General features: G+C 51.2%; 1 protein-coding gene across 1 annotated transcript in view; it reads right to left on the reverse strand.

The window, feature by feature from the left end:
* LOC138740790 (dapper homolog 2-like) overlaps positions 1–15,370 on the reverse strand; it is a 389,359-nt gene that overhangs the window by 85,805 nt on the left and 288,184 nt on the right. The gene's annotated exons all lie outside the window — the stretch shown is intronic.

Consider the following 15,370-nt stretch of genomic DNA (forward strand, 5'->3'; position numbering starts at 1 on the left):
TAGAAGAATCAAGCCGGCTGATTAAGGGAGAAGCAATGCAGAAGGGACGAGCCAGCTCGGTAAGAGAGAGGCAGTGAAGAAGAGACGTGCCGTCTGGGTAAGGGCAAATCGTTGGAGAAGAGAGGAGCCGGATGGGTAAGGAAATGCAGTGAAGAAGAGACGAGCTGACTGGGTAAGGGAGAAGCAGAGAAGAAGACATGGTCTGGTTGTGTGAAGGTGATGCAGAGAGGAAGACACGAGTGGCTGGGTTAGGGAGAAGAACACACGAACCGGCTGGGTAAGGGAGAAGCAGTGAAGAAGAGACGAGCTGGCTGTGTCCGGTAGATGCAATGAAGAAGACGTTCCAGCTGGATAAGGGAGAAGCATTGAAGAGGGGACGAGCCAACTGAGTAACGGAAATGGAGTGAAGAATAGACCAGCCGCCTGGGTAAGGGAGAAGCAGTGAAGAAGAGAGAAGTCAGATGTGTAATGGAATGGCAGTGAAGAAGATAGGAGCTGGCTGTGTAAGGGAGAGGCAGTGGAAAAGAGACGAGCAGGCAAGGTAAGGGAGAAGCGGTGAAGAACAGAGGAGCCCGTAGGGTAATGGAGATGTAGTGAAGAAGAGACGAGCCGGCTGGTTAAGGGAGAAGCATTGAAGAAGAGGTGAGCAGGATGGCTATGGGAGATGCAGTGAAGAAGATACTAGCCAGCTGTATAAGGGAGAAGCATTGAAAAAGAAATGAGCCTGCTGGGTAATGGAGATGCAGTGAAGAAGAGAGCAGCCAGAGGGGTAAGGAAGATACAGTGAAGGAGAGTCGAGCCGGCTGGGTATGAATGAAGCATTGAAGAAGAGAGGAGCCAGCTAGGAAAGGGAGAAGCAGTGAAGAAGAGACGAGCCGGCTGGGTAAGTGAGAATCAATGAAGAAGAGATGAACCGGCAGGGTAAGGGAGAGGCAGTGAAGAAGAGACGAGCCGGCTGGGTAAGTGAGAATCAATGAAGAAGAGATGAACCGGCAGGGTAAGGAAGAGGCAGTGAAGAAGAGACGAGCCGGGTGGATAAGGGAGAAGCAGTGAGTAAGAGACAAGCCGGCTGGGTAAGGGAGATGCATTGAAGAAGAGAAAAGACAAATGGGTAATGGAAAAACAATGAAGAAGAGATGAGCCTGCTGGGTAAGGGAGATGCTTTGAAGTAGAGACAAGTCAGCTGGGGAAGGGAGATGCATTGAAAAGATGAGCCGGCTGGGTCAGCTAGAAGAAGAGACGAGCCGGCTGAGTAAGGGAGAAGCAGTGAAGGAGGGACGAGTCGGTTGGGTAAGGGAGAAGCAGTAAAGGAGGGACAAGCCGGTTGGGTAAGGGAGAAGCAGTGAAGAAGAGAGGAGCGGATGGGTAAGGATATGCAGAGAAGAAGAGATGAACTGGCTGGGTAAGGGAGAAGCAGAGAAGAAGTAACGGTCTGGTTGGGTGAGGGTGATGCAGAGAAGAAGACACGAGCCGGCTGGGTAAGGGAGAGGAAGAGAAGAAGTCACGAGTCGGCTGGGTAAGGGAGAAGCAGTGTAGAAGAGAGGAGCCAGCTGGGTAAGGGAGATGCAGTGAAGAAGAGGGAAAAGCATTGAAGTCGAGACAAGATGACTGCATAAGGGAGAAGCCATGAAGAAGAGACGAGCCGGCTGGGTAAGGGAGAAGCAGAGAAGAAGAAACGATCAGGATGGGTCAGGGAGAATCAGTGAAGAAGAGAGGAGCCAGATGTGTAACGGAGAAGCTGTGAAGAAGAGAGGAGCCGGCTGGGTAAGGGAGAGAGAGTGAAGAAGAGACGAGCAGGCTGGGTAAGGAAGAAGCAGTGAACAAGAGAGGAGCCGGATGTGTAAGGAAATGCAGTGAACAAGAGAGGAGCCGGCTGGGTAAGGCAGAAGCAGTGAAGAAGAGATGAGCCGACTGGTTAAGGGAGAAGCAGGGAAGGGATACAAGCCGGCTTGGTAACTGAGATGCAGTGAAGAAGAGAGGTGCCGGCTGGGTGAGGGAGAAGAAATGAAGAAGAGACGAGCTGCATTGGTAAGGGAAAGAATTGTAGAAGAGAGGTGCCGTCTGGGTAAGAGCGAAGCATTGAAGAAGAGAGGAGCCAGGTGGGTAAGTGAGAAGCAGTGAAGAAGAGACGAGCTGGCTTGATAAGGGAGAAGCAGTGAAGAAGAGACGAGCCGACTGGTTAAGGGAGAAGCAGTGAAGAAGAGACGAGATGGTTCCGTAAGGGAGATGCAGTGAAGAAGAGAGGAGCCAGCTGGGAAAGGGAAAAGCAGTGAAGAAGAGATGAGCCAGATGCATATAGAAGCAGCAGTGAAGAAGACGATCCAGCTGGATAAGGGAGAACCATTGAAGAATGGATGAGCCGGCTGAGTAACGGAAATGGAGTGAAGAAGGGATGAGCCGGCTGGATAAGTGATAGGCAGTGAAGAAGAGAGGAGCCAGATGGGTATGGGAGATGCTGTGAGGAAGAAACAAGCCAGCTGATTAAGGGAGAAGCAATGCAGAAGGGATGAGCCAGCTCGGTAAGAGGGAGGCAGTGAAGAAGAGAGCAGCCGGGTGGGTAAGGAATATGCAGTGAAGAAGAGATGAGCCAGATGTGTAAGGGAATAGCATTGAAGAAAAGATGAGCCGGATGGGTAAGGAAGATGCAGTGAAGTAGAAACCAGCCGGCTTCATAAGGGAGAAGCAATGCAGAAGGAACGAGCCGGCTGGGTAAGAGAGAGGCAGTGAGGAAGGGACGAGCAAGATGGGTTAGGGTTAAGCATTGAAGAATAGACGAGCCAGCTGGGTAAGGGAGATACAGTGAAGAAGAGAGGAGCCAGCTGGGTAAGGGAGATGCAGTGAAGAAGAGGGAAAAGCATTGAAGTCGAGACAAGATGACTGCATAAGGGAGAAGCCATGAAGAAGAGACGTGCTGGCTCGGGAAGGGAGCAGCAGTGAAGAAGAGATGAGCCGGCTGGGTAAGGGAGAAGCAGAGAAGAAGAAACGATCAGGATGGGTAAGGGAGAATCAGTGAAGAAGAGAGGAGCCGGATGTGTAACGGAGAAGCAGTGAACATGAGAGGAGCTGGCTGGGTAAGGGAGAGGCAGTGAAGAAGAGACGAGCAGGCTGGGTAAGGTAGAAGCAGTGAACAAGAGAGGAGCCGGATGTGTAAGGAAATGCAGTGAACAAGAGAGGATCCGGCTGGGTAAGGCAGAAGCAGTGAAGAAGAGATGAGCCAACTGGTTAAGGGAGAAGCAGGGAAGGGAGACAAGCCGGCTTGGTAACTGAGATGCAGTGAAGAAGAGAGGTGCCGGCTGGGTGAGGGACAAGAAATGAAGAAGAGACGAGCTGCATTGGTAAGGGAAAGAATTGTAGAAGAGATGTGCCCTCTGGGTAAGAGCGAAGCATTGAAGAAGAGAGGAGCCAGCTGGGTAAGGGAGAAGCATTGAAGAAGAGACGACCGACTGGTTAAGGGAGAAGCAGTGAAGAAGAGACGAGACGGTTGCGTAAGGGAGATGCAGTGAAGAAGAGAGGAGCCAGCTGGGAAAGGGAAAAGCAGTGAAGAACAGATGAGCCAGATGCATAAAGAAGCAGCAGTGAAGAAGATGATCCAGCTGGATAAGGGAGAAGCATTGAAGAATGGATGAGCCGGCTGAGTTACGGAAATGGAGTGAAGAAGGGACGAGCCGGCTGGATAAGTGATAGGCAGTGAAGAAGAGAGGAGCCAGATGGGTATGGGAGATGCTGTGAAGAAGAAACAAGCCAGCTGATTAAGGGAGAAGCAATGCAGAAGCGATGAGCCAGCTCGGTAAGAGGGAGGCAGTGAAGAAGAGAGCAGCCGGATGGGTAAGGAAGATGCAGTGAAGAAGAAACCAGCCAGCTGGTTAAGGGAGAAGCAATGCAGAAGGGACGAGCCGGCTGGGTAAGAGAGAGGCAGTGACGAAGGGACGAGCAAGATGGGTTAGGGTTAAGCATTGAAGAAGAGATGACCCAGCTGGGTAAGGGAGAAGCATAGAGGAAGAGACGAGCAGGCTGGGAAAGGAAGATGCAGTGCAGAAGAGAAGAGCCGGATGGGTAAGGAAGATGCAGTGAAGTAGAAACCAGCCGGCTTCTTAAGGGAGAAGCAATGCAGAAGGGACGAGCCGGCTGGGTAAGAGAGAGGCAGTGAGGAAGGGACGAGCAAGATGGGTTAGGGTTAAGCATTGAAGAATAGACGAGCCAGCTGGGTGAGGGAGAAGAATAGAGGAAGAGACGAGCATCCTGGGAAAGGAAGATGCAGTGCAGAAGAGACAAGCCGGCTGGGTAAGGGGGATGCAGTGAAGAAGAGGGGAGCCAGCTGGGTAAGGGAAATGCAGTGAAGAAGAGAGAAAAGTATTGAAGTAGAGACAAGATGACTGCATAAGGGAGAAGCCATGAAGAAGAGACGAGCTGGCTGGGGAAGGGAGAAGCAGTGAAGAAGAGATCAGCCGGCTGGGTAAGGTAGAAGCAGTGAAGAAGAAACGATCAGGATGGGTAAGGGAGAATCAGTGAAGAAGAGAGGAGCCGGATGTGTAATGGAGAAGCATTGAAGAAGAGAGGAGCCAGCTGGGAAAGGGAGAAGCAGTGAAGAAGAGACGAGCCGGCTTGATAAGGGAGAAGCAGTGAAGAAGAGATGAGCCGACTGGTTAAGGGAGAAGCAATGAAGAAGAGACGAGCCGAATGGTTAAGGGAGAAGCAGTGAAGAAGAGACGAGACGGTTGCGTAAGGGAGAAGCAGTGAAGAAGAGACGAGCTGGCTGTGTCCGGGAAATGCAATGAGGAAGACGTTCCAGCTGGATAAGGGAGAAGCATTGAAGAAGGGACGAGCCAGCTGAATAAAGGAAATGGAGTGAAGAAGGGACCAGCCGCCTGGGTAAGGGAGAAGCAGTGAAGAAGAGAGGAGTCAGATGTGTAAGGGAATGGCAGTGAAGAAGATAGGAGCTGGCTGTGTAAGGAAGAGGCAGTGAAAAAGAAATGAGCCGGCTGGGTAATGGAGATGTAGTGAAGTAGAGAGAAGCCAGAGGTGTAAGGGAGATACAGTGAAGGAGAGTCAAGCCGGCTGGGTTAGAATGAAGCATAGAAGAATAGAGGAGCCAGCTGGGAAAGGTAGAAGCAGTGAAGAAGAGACGAGCCGGCTGGGTAAGAGAGAAGCAATGAAGAAGAAATGAACCGGCAGGTTAAGGGAGAGGCAGTGAAGAAGAGACGAGCCGGCTGGGTAAGTGAGAATCAATGAAGAAGAGATGAACCGGCAGGGTAAGGGAGAAGAGAGAAGAAGAGAGGAGTCGGATGTTTAACGGAGAAGCTGTGAAGAAGAGAGGAGCCAGCTGGGTAAGGGAGAGGCAGTGAAGAAGAGACGAGCAGGCTGGGTAAGGTAGAAGCAGTGAACAAGAGAGGAGCCGGATGTGTAAGGAAATGCAGTGAACAAGAGATGATCCGGCTGGGAAAGGCAGAAGCAGTGAAGAAGAGATGAGCCAACTGGTTAAGGGAGAAGCAGGGAAGGGAGACAAGCCGGCTTGGTAACTGAGATGCAGTGAAGAAGAGAGGTGCCGGCTGGGTGAGGGACAAGAAATGAAGAAGAGACGAGCTGCATTGGTAAGGGAAAGAATTGTAGAAGAGATGTGCCCTCTGGGTAAGAGCGAAGCATTGAAGAAGAGAGGAGCCAGCTGGGTAAGGGAGAAGCATTGAAGAAGAGACGACCGACTGGTTAAGGGAGAAGCAGTGAAGAAGAGACGAGACGGTTGCGTAAGGGAGATGCAGTGAAGAAGAGAGGAGCCAGCTGGGAAAGGGAAAAGCAGTGAAGAACAGATGAGCCAGATGCATAAAGAAGCAGCAGTGAAGAAGATGATCCAGCTGGATAAGGGAGAAGCATTGAAGAATGGATGAGCCGGCTGAGTTACGGAAATGGAGTGAAGAAGGGACGAGCCGGCTGGATAAGTGATAGGCAGTGAAGAAGAGAGGAGCCAGATGGGTATGGGAGATGCTGTGAAGAAGAAACAAGCCAGCTGATTAAGGGAGAAGCAATGCAGAAGGGATGAGCCAGCTCGGTAAGAGGGAGGCAGTGAAGAAGAGAGCAGCCGGATGGGTAAGGAAGATGCAGTGAAGAAGAAACCAGCCAGCTGGTTAAGGGAGAAGCAATGCAGAAGGGACGAGCCGGCTGGGTAAGAGAGAGGCAGTGACGAAGGGACGAGCAAGATGGGTTAGGGTTAAGCATTGAAGAAGAGATGACCCAGCTGGGTAAGGGAGAAGCATAGAGGAAGAGACGAGCAGGCTGGGAAAGGAAGATGCAGTGCAGAAGAGAAGAGCCGGATGGGTAAGGAAGATGCAGTGAAGTAGAAACCAGCCGGCTTCTTAAGGGAGAAGCAATGCAGAAGGGACGAGCCGGCTGGGTAAGAGAGAGGCAGTGAGGAAGGGACGAGCAAGATGGGTTAGGGTTAAGCATTGAAGAATAGACGAGCCAGCTGGGTGAGGGAGAAGAATAGAGGAAGAGACGAGCATCCTGGGAAAGGAAGATGCAGTGCAGAAGAGACAAGCCGGCTGGGTAAGGGGGATGCAGTGAAGAAGTGGGGAGCCAGCTGGGTAAGGGAAATGCAGTGAAGAAGAGAGAAAAGTATTGAAGTAGAGACAAGATGACTGCATAAGGGAGAAGCCATGAAGAAGAGACGAGCTGGCTTGGGAAGGGAGAAGCAGTGAAGAAGAGATCAGCCGGCTGGGTAAGGTAGAAGCAGTGAAGAAGAAACGATCAGGATGGGTAAGGGAGAATCAGTGAAGAAGAGAGGAGCCGGATGTGTAATGGAGAAGCATTGAAGAAGAGAGGAGCCAGCTGGGAAAGGGAGAAGCAGTGATGAAGAGACGAGCCGGCTTGATAAGGGAGAAGCAGTGAAGAAGAGATGAGCCGACTGGTTAAGGGAGAAGCAATGAAGAAGAGACGAGCCGAATTGTTAAGGGAGAAGCAGTGAAGACGAGATGAGATGGTTGCGTAAGGGAGATGCAGTGAAGAAGAGAGGAGCCAGCTGGGAAAGGGAAAAGCAGTGAAGAGGAGATGAGCCAGATGCATATAGGAGCAGCAGTTAAGAAGACGATCCAGCTGGGTAAGGGAGAAGCATTGAAGAATGGATGAGCAGGCTGAGTAACAGAAATGGAGTGAAGAAGGGACGAGCCGGCTGGATAAGTGATAGGCAGTGAAGAAGAGAGGAGCCAGATGGGTATGGGAGATTCTGTGAAGAAGAAACAAGCCGGCTGATTAAGGGAGAAGCAATGCAGAAGGGATGAGCCAGCTCGGTAAGAGAGAGGCAGTGAAGAAGAGACGTGCCGTCTGGGTAAGGGCAAATCATTGGAGAAGAGAGGAGCCGGATGGGTAAGGAAATGCAGTGAAGAAGAGACGAGCTGGCTGGGTAAGGGAGAAGTAGTGAAGAAGACATGGTCCGGTTGTGTGAAGCAGAAGCAGAGAGGATGACACGAGCTGGCTGGGTTAGGGAGAAGAGACGAACCGGCTAGGTAAGGGAGAAGCAGTGAAGAAGAGACGAGCTGGCTGTGTCCGGGAGATGCAATGAGGAAGACGTTCCAGCTGGATAAGGGAGAAGCATTGAAGAAGGGACGAGCCAGCTGAATAAAGGAAATGGAGTGAAGAAGGGACCAGCCGCCTGGGTAAGGGAGAAGCAGTGAAGAAGAGAGGAGTCAGATGTGTAAGGGAATGGCAGTGAAGAAGATAGGAGCTGGCTGTGTAAGGAAGAGGCAGTGAAAAAGAAATGAGCCGGCTGGGTAATGGAGATGTAGTGAAGTAGAGAGAAGCCAGAGGTGTAAGGGAGATACAGTGAAGGAGAGTCAAGCCGGCTGGGTTAGAATGAAGCATAGAAGAATAGAGGAGCCAGCTGGGAAAGGTAGAAGCAGTGAAGAAGAGACGAGCCGGCTGGGTAAGAGAGAAGCAATGAAGAAGAGATGAACCGGCATGTTAAGGGAGAGGCAGTGAAGAAGAGACGAGCCGGCTGGGTAAGTGAGAATCAATGAAAAAGAGATGAACTGGCAGGGTAAGGGAGAGGCAGTGAAGAAGAGACGAGCCGGGTGGATAAGGGAGAAGCAGTGAGTAAGAGACAAGCCGGCTGGGTAAGGGAGATGCTTTGAAGTAGAGACAAGTCAGCTGGGGAAGGGAGATGCATTGAAGAGATGAGCCGGCTGGGTCAGCTAGAAGAAGAGACGAGCCGGCTGGTTAAGGGAGAAGCATTGAAGAAGAGATGAGCAGGATGGCTATGGGAGATGCAGTGAAGAAGATACTAGCCAGCTGTATAAAGGAGAAGCATTGAAAAAGAAATGAGCCGGCTGGGTAATGGAGATGCAGTGAAGAAGAGAGCAGCCAGAGGGCTAAGGAAGATACAGTGAAGGAGAGTCGAGCCGGCTGGGTATGAATGAAGCATTGAAGAAGAGAGGAGCCAGCTAGGAAAGGGAGAAGCAGTGAAGAAGAGACGAGCCGGCTGGGTAAGTGAGAATCAATGAAGAAGAGATGAACCGGCAGGGTAAGGGAGAGGCAGTGAAGAAGAGATGAGCCGGCTGGGTAAGTGAGAATCAATGAAGAAGAGATGAACCGGCTAGGTAAGGGAGAAGCAGTGAAGAAGAGACGAGCCGGCTGTGTGCGGGAGATGCAATGAAGAAGACGTTCCAGCTGGATAAGGGAGAAGCATTGAAGAAGGGATGAGCCAGTTGAGTAACGGAAAGGGAGTGAAGAAGAGACAGCTGCCTGGGTAAGGGAGAAGCAGTGAAGAAGAGAGGAGTCAGATGTGTAAGGGAATGGCAGTGAAGAAGGTAGGAGCTGGCTGTGTAAGGGAGAGGCAGTGAAAAAGAAATGAGCCGGCTGGGTAATGGAGATGCAGTGAAGTAGAGAGAAGCCAGAGGTGTAAGGGAGATACAGTGAAGGAGAATCAAGTCGGCTGGGTAAGAATGAAGCATTGAAGAATAGAGGAGCCAGCTGGGAAAGGGAGAAGCAGTGAAGAAGAGACGAGCCGGCTGGGTAAGAGAGAAGCAATGAAGAAGAGATGAACTGGCAGGTTAAGGGAGAGGCAGGGAAGAAGAGACGAGCCGGCTGGGTAAGTGAGAATCAATGAAGAAGAGATGAACCGGCAGGGTAAGGGAGAGGCAGTAAAGAAGAGACGAGCTGGCTTTGTCCAGGAGATGCAATGAAGAAGACGTTCCAGCTGGATAAGGAGAAGCATTGAGGAAGGGACGAGCCAGCTGAGTAACGAAATGGAGTGAAGAAGAGACGAGCCGAATGGTTAAGAGCCGGGTGGATAAGGGAGAAGCAGTGAGTAAGAGACAAGCCGGCTGGGTAAGGGAGATGCATTGAAGAAGAGAAAAGACAACAGGGTAATGGAAAAACAATGAAGAAGAGATGAGCCTGCTGGGTAAGGGAGATGCTCTGAAGTAGAGACAAGTCAGCTGGGGAAGGGAGATGCATTGAAGAGATGAGCCGGCTGGGTCAGCTAGAAAAAGAGACGAGCCGGCTGGGTAAGGGAGAAGCAGTGAAGGAGGGACGAGCCGGTTGGGAAAGGGAGATGCAATGAAGAAGACGTTCCAGCTGGATAAGGGAGAAGCATTGAAGAGGGGACGAGCCAACTGAGTAACGGAAATGGAGTGAAGAATAGACCAGCCGCCTGGGTAAGGGAGAAGCAGTGAAGAAGAGAGAAGTCAGATGTGTAATGGAATGGCAGTGAAGAAGATAGGAGCTGGCTGTGTAAGGGAGAGGCAGTGGAAAAGAGACGAGCAGGCAAGGTAAGGGAGAAGCGGTGAAGAACAGAGGAGCCCGTAGGGTAATGGAGATGTAGTGAAGAAGAGACGAGCCGGCTGGTTAAGGGAGAAGCATTGAAGAAGAGGTGAGCAGGATGGCTATGGGAGATGCAGTGAAGAAGATACTAGCCAGCTGTATAAGGGAGAAGCATTGAAAAAGAAATGAGCCTGCTGGGTAATGGAGATGCAGTGAAGAAGAGAGCAGCCAGAGGGGTAAGGAAGATACAGTGAAGGAGAGTCGAGCCGGCTGGGTATGAATGAAGCATTGAAGAAGAGAGGAGCCAGCTAGGAAAGGGAGAAGCAGTGAAGAAGAGACGAGCCGGCTGGGTAAGTGAGAATCAATGAAGAAGAGATGAACCGGCAGGGTAAGGGAGAGGCAGTGAAGAAGAGACGAGCCGGCTGGGTAAGTGAGAATCAATGAAGAAGAGATGAACCGGCAGGGTAAGGAAGAGGCAGTGAAGAAGAGACGAGCCGGGTGGATAAGGGAGAAGCAGTGAGTAAGAGACAAGCCGGCTGGGTAAGGGAGATGCATTGAAGAAGAGAAAAGACAAATGGGTAATGGAAAAACAATGAAGAAGAGATGAGCCTGCTGGGTAAGGGAGATGCTTTGAAGTAGAGACAAGTCAGCTGGGGAAGGGAGATGCATTGAAAAGATGAGCCGGCTGGGTCAGCTAGAAGAAGAGACGAGCCGGCTGAGTAAGGGAGAAGCAGTGAAGGAGGGACGAGTCGGTTGGGTAAGGGAGAAGCAGTAAAGGAGGGACAAGCCGGTTGGGTAAGGGAGAAGCAGTGAAGAAGAGAGGAGCGGATGGGTAAGGATATGCAGAGAAGAAGAGATGAACTGGCTGGGTAAGGGAGAAGCAGAGAAGAAGTAACGGTCTGGTTGGGTGAGGGTGATGCAGAGAAGAAGACACGAGCCGGCTGGGTAAGGGAGAGGAAGAGAAGAAGTCACGAGTCGGCTGGGTAAGGGAGAAGCAGTGTAGAAGAGAGGAGCCAGCTGGGTAAGGGAGATGCAGTGAAGAAGAGGGAAAAGCATTGAAGTCGAGACAAGATGACTGCATAAGGGAGAAGCCATGAAGAAGAGACGAGCCGGCTGGGTAAGGGAGAAGCAGAGAAGAAGAAACGATCAGGATGGGTCAGGGAGAATCAGTGAAGAAGAGAGGAGCCAGATGTGTAACGGAGAAGCTGTGAAGAAGAGAGGAGCCGGCTGGGTAAGGGAGAGAGAGTGAAGAAGAGACGAGCAGGCTGGGTAAGGAAGAAGCAGTGAACAAGAGAGGAGCCGGATGTGTAAGGAAATGCAGTGAACAAGAGAGGAGCCGGCTGGGTAAGGCAGAAGCAGTGAAGAAGAGATGAGCCGACTGGTTAAGGGAGAAGCAGGGAAGGGATACAAGCCGGCTTGGTAACTGAGATGCAGTGAAGAAGAGAGGTGCCGGCTGGGTGAGGGAGAAGAAATGAAGAAGAGACGAGCTGCATTGGTAAGGGAAAGAATTGTAGAAGAGAGGTGCCGTCTGGGTAAGAGCGAAGCATTGAAGAAGAGAGGAGCCAGGTGGGTAAGTGAGAAGCAGTGAAGAAGAGACGAGCTGGCTTGATAAGGGAGAAGCAGTGAAGAAGAGACGAGCCGACTGGTTAAGGGAGAAGCAGTGAAGAAGAGACGAGATGGTTCCGTAAGGGAGATGCAGTGAAGAAGAGAGGAGCCAGCTGGGAAAGGGAAAAGCAGTGAAGAAGAGATGAGCCAGATGCATATAGAAGCAGCAGTGAAGAAGACGATCCAGCTGGATAAGGGAGAACCATTGAAGAATGGATGAGCCGGCTGAGTAACGGAAATGGAGTGAAGAAGGGATGAGCCGGCTGGATAAGTGATAGGCAGTGAAGAAGAGAGGAGCCAGATGGGTATGGGAGATGCTGTGAGGAAGAAACAAGCCAGCTGATTAAGGGAGAAGCAATGCAGAAGGGATGAGCCAGCTCGGTAAGAGGGAGGCAGTGAAGAAGAGAGCAGCCGGGTGGGTAAGGAATATGCAGTGAAGAAGAGATGAGCCAGATGTGTAAGGGAATAGCATTGAAGAAAAGATGAGCCGGATGGGTAAGGAAGATGCAGTGAAGTAGAAACCAGCCGGCTTCATAAGGGAGAAGCAATGCAGAAGGAACGAGCCGGCTGGGTAAGAGAGAGGCAGTGAGGAAGGGACGAGCAAGATGGGTTAGGGTTAAGCATTGAAGAATAGACGAGCCAGCTGGGTAAGGGAGATACAGTGAAGAAGAGAGGAGCCAGCTGGGTAAGGGAGATGCAGTGAAGAAGAGGGAAAAGCATTGAAGTCGAGACAAGATGACTGCATAAGGGAGAAGCCATGAAGAAGAGACGTGCTGGCTCGGGAAGGGAGCAGCAGTGAAGAAGAGATGAGCCGGCTGGGTAAGGGAGAAGCAGAGAAGAAGAAACGATCAGGATGGGTAAGGGAGAATCAGTGAAGAAGAGAGGAGCCGGATGTGTAACGGAGAAGCAGTGAACATGAGAGGAGCTGGCTGGGTAAGGGAGAGGCAGTGAAGAAGAGACGAGCAGGCTGGGTAAGGTAGAAGCAGTGAACAAGAGAGGAGCCGGATGTGTAAGGAAATGCAGTGAACAAGAGAGGATCCGGCTGGGTAAGGCAGAAGCAGTGAAGAAGAGATGAGCCAACTGGTTAAGGGAGAAGCAGGGAAGGGAGACAAGCCGGCTTGGTAACTGAGATGCAGTGAAGAAGAGAGGTGCCGGCTGGGTGAGGGACAAGAAATGAAGAAGAGACGAGCTGCATTGGTAAGGGAAAGAATTGTAGAAGAGATGTGCCCTCTGGGTAAGAGCGAAGCATTGAAGAAGAGAGGAGCCAGCTGGGTAAGGGAGAAGCATTGAAGAAGAGACGACCGACTGGTTAAGGGAGAAGCAGTGAAGAAGAGACGAGACGGTTGCGTAAGGGAGATGCAGTGAAGAAGAGAGGAGCCAGCTGGGAAAGGGAAAAGCAGTGAAGAACAGATGAGCCAGATGCATAAAGAAGCAGCAGTGAAGAAGATGATCCAGCTGGATAAGGGAGAAGCATTGAAGAATGGATGAGCCGGCTGAGTTACGGAAATGGAGTGAAGAAGGGACGAGCCGGCTGGATAAGTGATAGGCAGTGAAGAAGAGAGGAGCCAGATGGGTATGGGAGATGCTGTGAAGAAGAAACAAGCCAGCTGATTAAGGGAGAAGCAATGCAGAAGCGATGAGCCAGCTCGGTAAGAGGGAGGCAGTGAAGAAGAGAGCAGCCGGATGGGTAAGGAAGATGCAGTGAAGAAGAAACCAGCCAGCTGGTTAAGGGAGAAGCAATGCAGAAGGGACGAGCCGGCTGGGTAAGAGAGAGGCAGTGACGAAGGGACGAGCAAGATGGGTTAGGGTTAAGCATTGAAGAAGAGATGACCCAGCTGGGTAAGGGAGAAGCATAGAGGAAGAGACGAGCAGGCTGGGAAAGGAAGATGCAGTGCAGAAGAGAAGAGCCGGATGGGTAAGGAAGATGCAGTGAAGTAGAAACCAGCCGGCTTCTTAAGGGAGAAGCAATGCAGAAGGGACGAGCCGGCTGGGTAAGAGAGAGGCAGTGAGGAAGGGACGAGCAAGATGGGTTAGGGTTAAGCATTGAAGAATAGACGAGCCAGCTGGGTGAGGGAGAAGAATAGAGGAAGAGACGAGCATCCTGGGAAAGGAAGATGCAGTGCAGAAGAGACAAGCCGGCTGGGTAAGGGGGATGCAGTGAAGAAGAGGGGAGCCAGCTGGGTAAGGGAAATGCAGTGAAGAAGAGAGAAAAGTATTGAAGTAGAGACAAGATGACTGCATAAGGGAGAAGCCATGAAGAAGAGACGAGCTGGCTGGGGAAGGGAGAAGCAGTGAAGAAGAGATCAGCCGGCTGGGTAAGGTAGAAGCAGTGAAGAAGAAACGATCAGGATGGGTAAGGGAGAATCAGTGAAGAAGAGAGGAGCCGGATGTGTAATGGAGAAGCATTGAAGAAGAGAGGAGCCAGCTGGGAAAGGGAGAAGCAGTGAAGAAGAGACGAGCCGGCTTGATAAGGGAGAAGCAGTGAAGAAGAGATGAGCCGACTGGTTAAGGGAGAAGCAATGAAGAAGAGACGAGCCGAATGGTTAAGGGAGAAGCAGTGAAGAAGAGATGAGATGGTTGCGTAAGGGAGATGCAGTGAAGAAGAGAGGAGCCAGCTGGGAAAGGGAAAAGCAGTGAAGAAGAGATGAGCCAGATGCATATAGGAGCAGCAGTTAAGAAGACGATCCAGCTGGGTAAGGAAGAAGCATTGAAGAATGGATGAGCAGGCTGAGTAACAGAAATGGAGTGAAGAAGGGACGAGCAGGCTGGATAAGTGATAGGCAGTGAAGAAGAGAGGAGCCAGATGGGTATGGGAGATGCTGTGAAGAAGAAACAAGCCGGCTGATTAAGGGAGAAGCAATGCAGAAGGGATGAGCCAGCTCGGTAAGAGAGAGGCAGTGAAGAAGAGACGTGCCGTCTGGGTAAGGGCAAATCATTGGAGAAGAGAGGAGCCGGATGGGTAAGGAAATGCAGTGAAGAAGAGACGAGCTGGCTGGGTAAGGGAGAAGTAGTGAAGAAGACATGGTCCGGTTGTGTGAAGCAGAAGCAGAGAGGAAGACACGAGCTGGCTGGGTTAGGGAGAAGAGACGAACCGGCTAGGTAAGGGAGAAGCAGTGAAGAAGAGACGAGCTGGCTGTGTCCGGGAAATGCAATGAGGAAGACGTTCCAGCTGGATAAGGGAGAAGCATTGAAGAAGGGACGAGCCAGCTGAATAAAGGAAATGGAGTGAAGAAGGGACCAGCCGCCTGGGTAAGGGAGAAGCAGTGAAGAAGAGAGGAGTCAGATGTGTAAGGGAATGGCAGTGAAGAAGATAGGAGCTGGCTGTGTAAGGAAGAGGCAGTGAAAAAGAAATGAGCCGGCTGGGTAATGGAGATGTAGTGAAGTAGAGAGAAGCCAGAGGTGTAAGGGAGATACAGTGAAGGAGAGTCAAGCCGGCTGGGTTAGAATGAAGCATAGAAGAATAGAGGAGCCAGCTGGGAAAGGTAGAAGCAGTGAAGAAGAGACGAGCCGGCTGGGTAAGAGAGAAGCAATGAAGAAGAGATGAACCGGCAGGTTAAGGGAGAGGCAGTGAAGAAGAGACGAGCCGGCTGGGTAAGTGAGAATCAATGAAGAAGAGATGAACCGGCAGGGTAAGGGAGAAGAGAGAAGAAGAGAGGAGTCGGATGTTTAACGGAGAAGCTGTGAAGAAGAGAGGAGCCAGCTGGGTAAGGGAGAGGCAGTGAAGAAGAGACGAGCAGGCTGGGTAAGGTAGAAGCAGTGAACAAGAGAGGAGCCGGATGTGTAAGGAAATGCAGTGAACAAGAGATGATCCGGCTGGGAAAGGCAGAAGCAGTGAAGAAGAGATGAGCCAACTGGTTAAGGGAGAAGCAGGGAAGGGAGACAAGCCGGCTTGGTAACTGAGATGCAGTGAAGAAGAGAGGTGCCGGCTGGGTGAGGGACAAGAAATGAAGAAGAGACGAGCTGCATTGGTAAGGGAAAGAATTGTAGAAGAGATGTGCCCTCTGGGTAAGAGCGAAGCATT

This window comes from Narcine bancroftii, chromosome 8 (assembly GCF_036971445.1).
Source record: "Narcine bancroftii isolate sNarBan1 chromosome 8, sNarBan1.hap1, whole genome shotgun sequence".
Lineage (NCBI taxonomy): Eukaryota > Metazoa > Chordata > Chondrichthyes > Torpediniformes > Narcinidae > Narcine > Narcine bancroftii.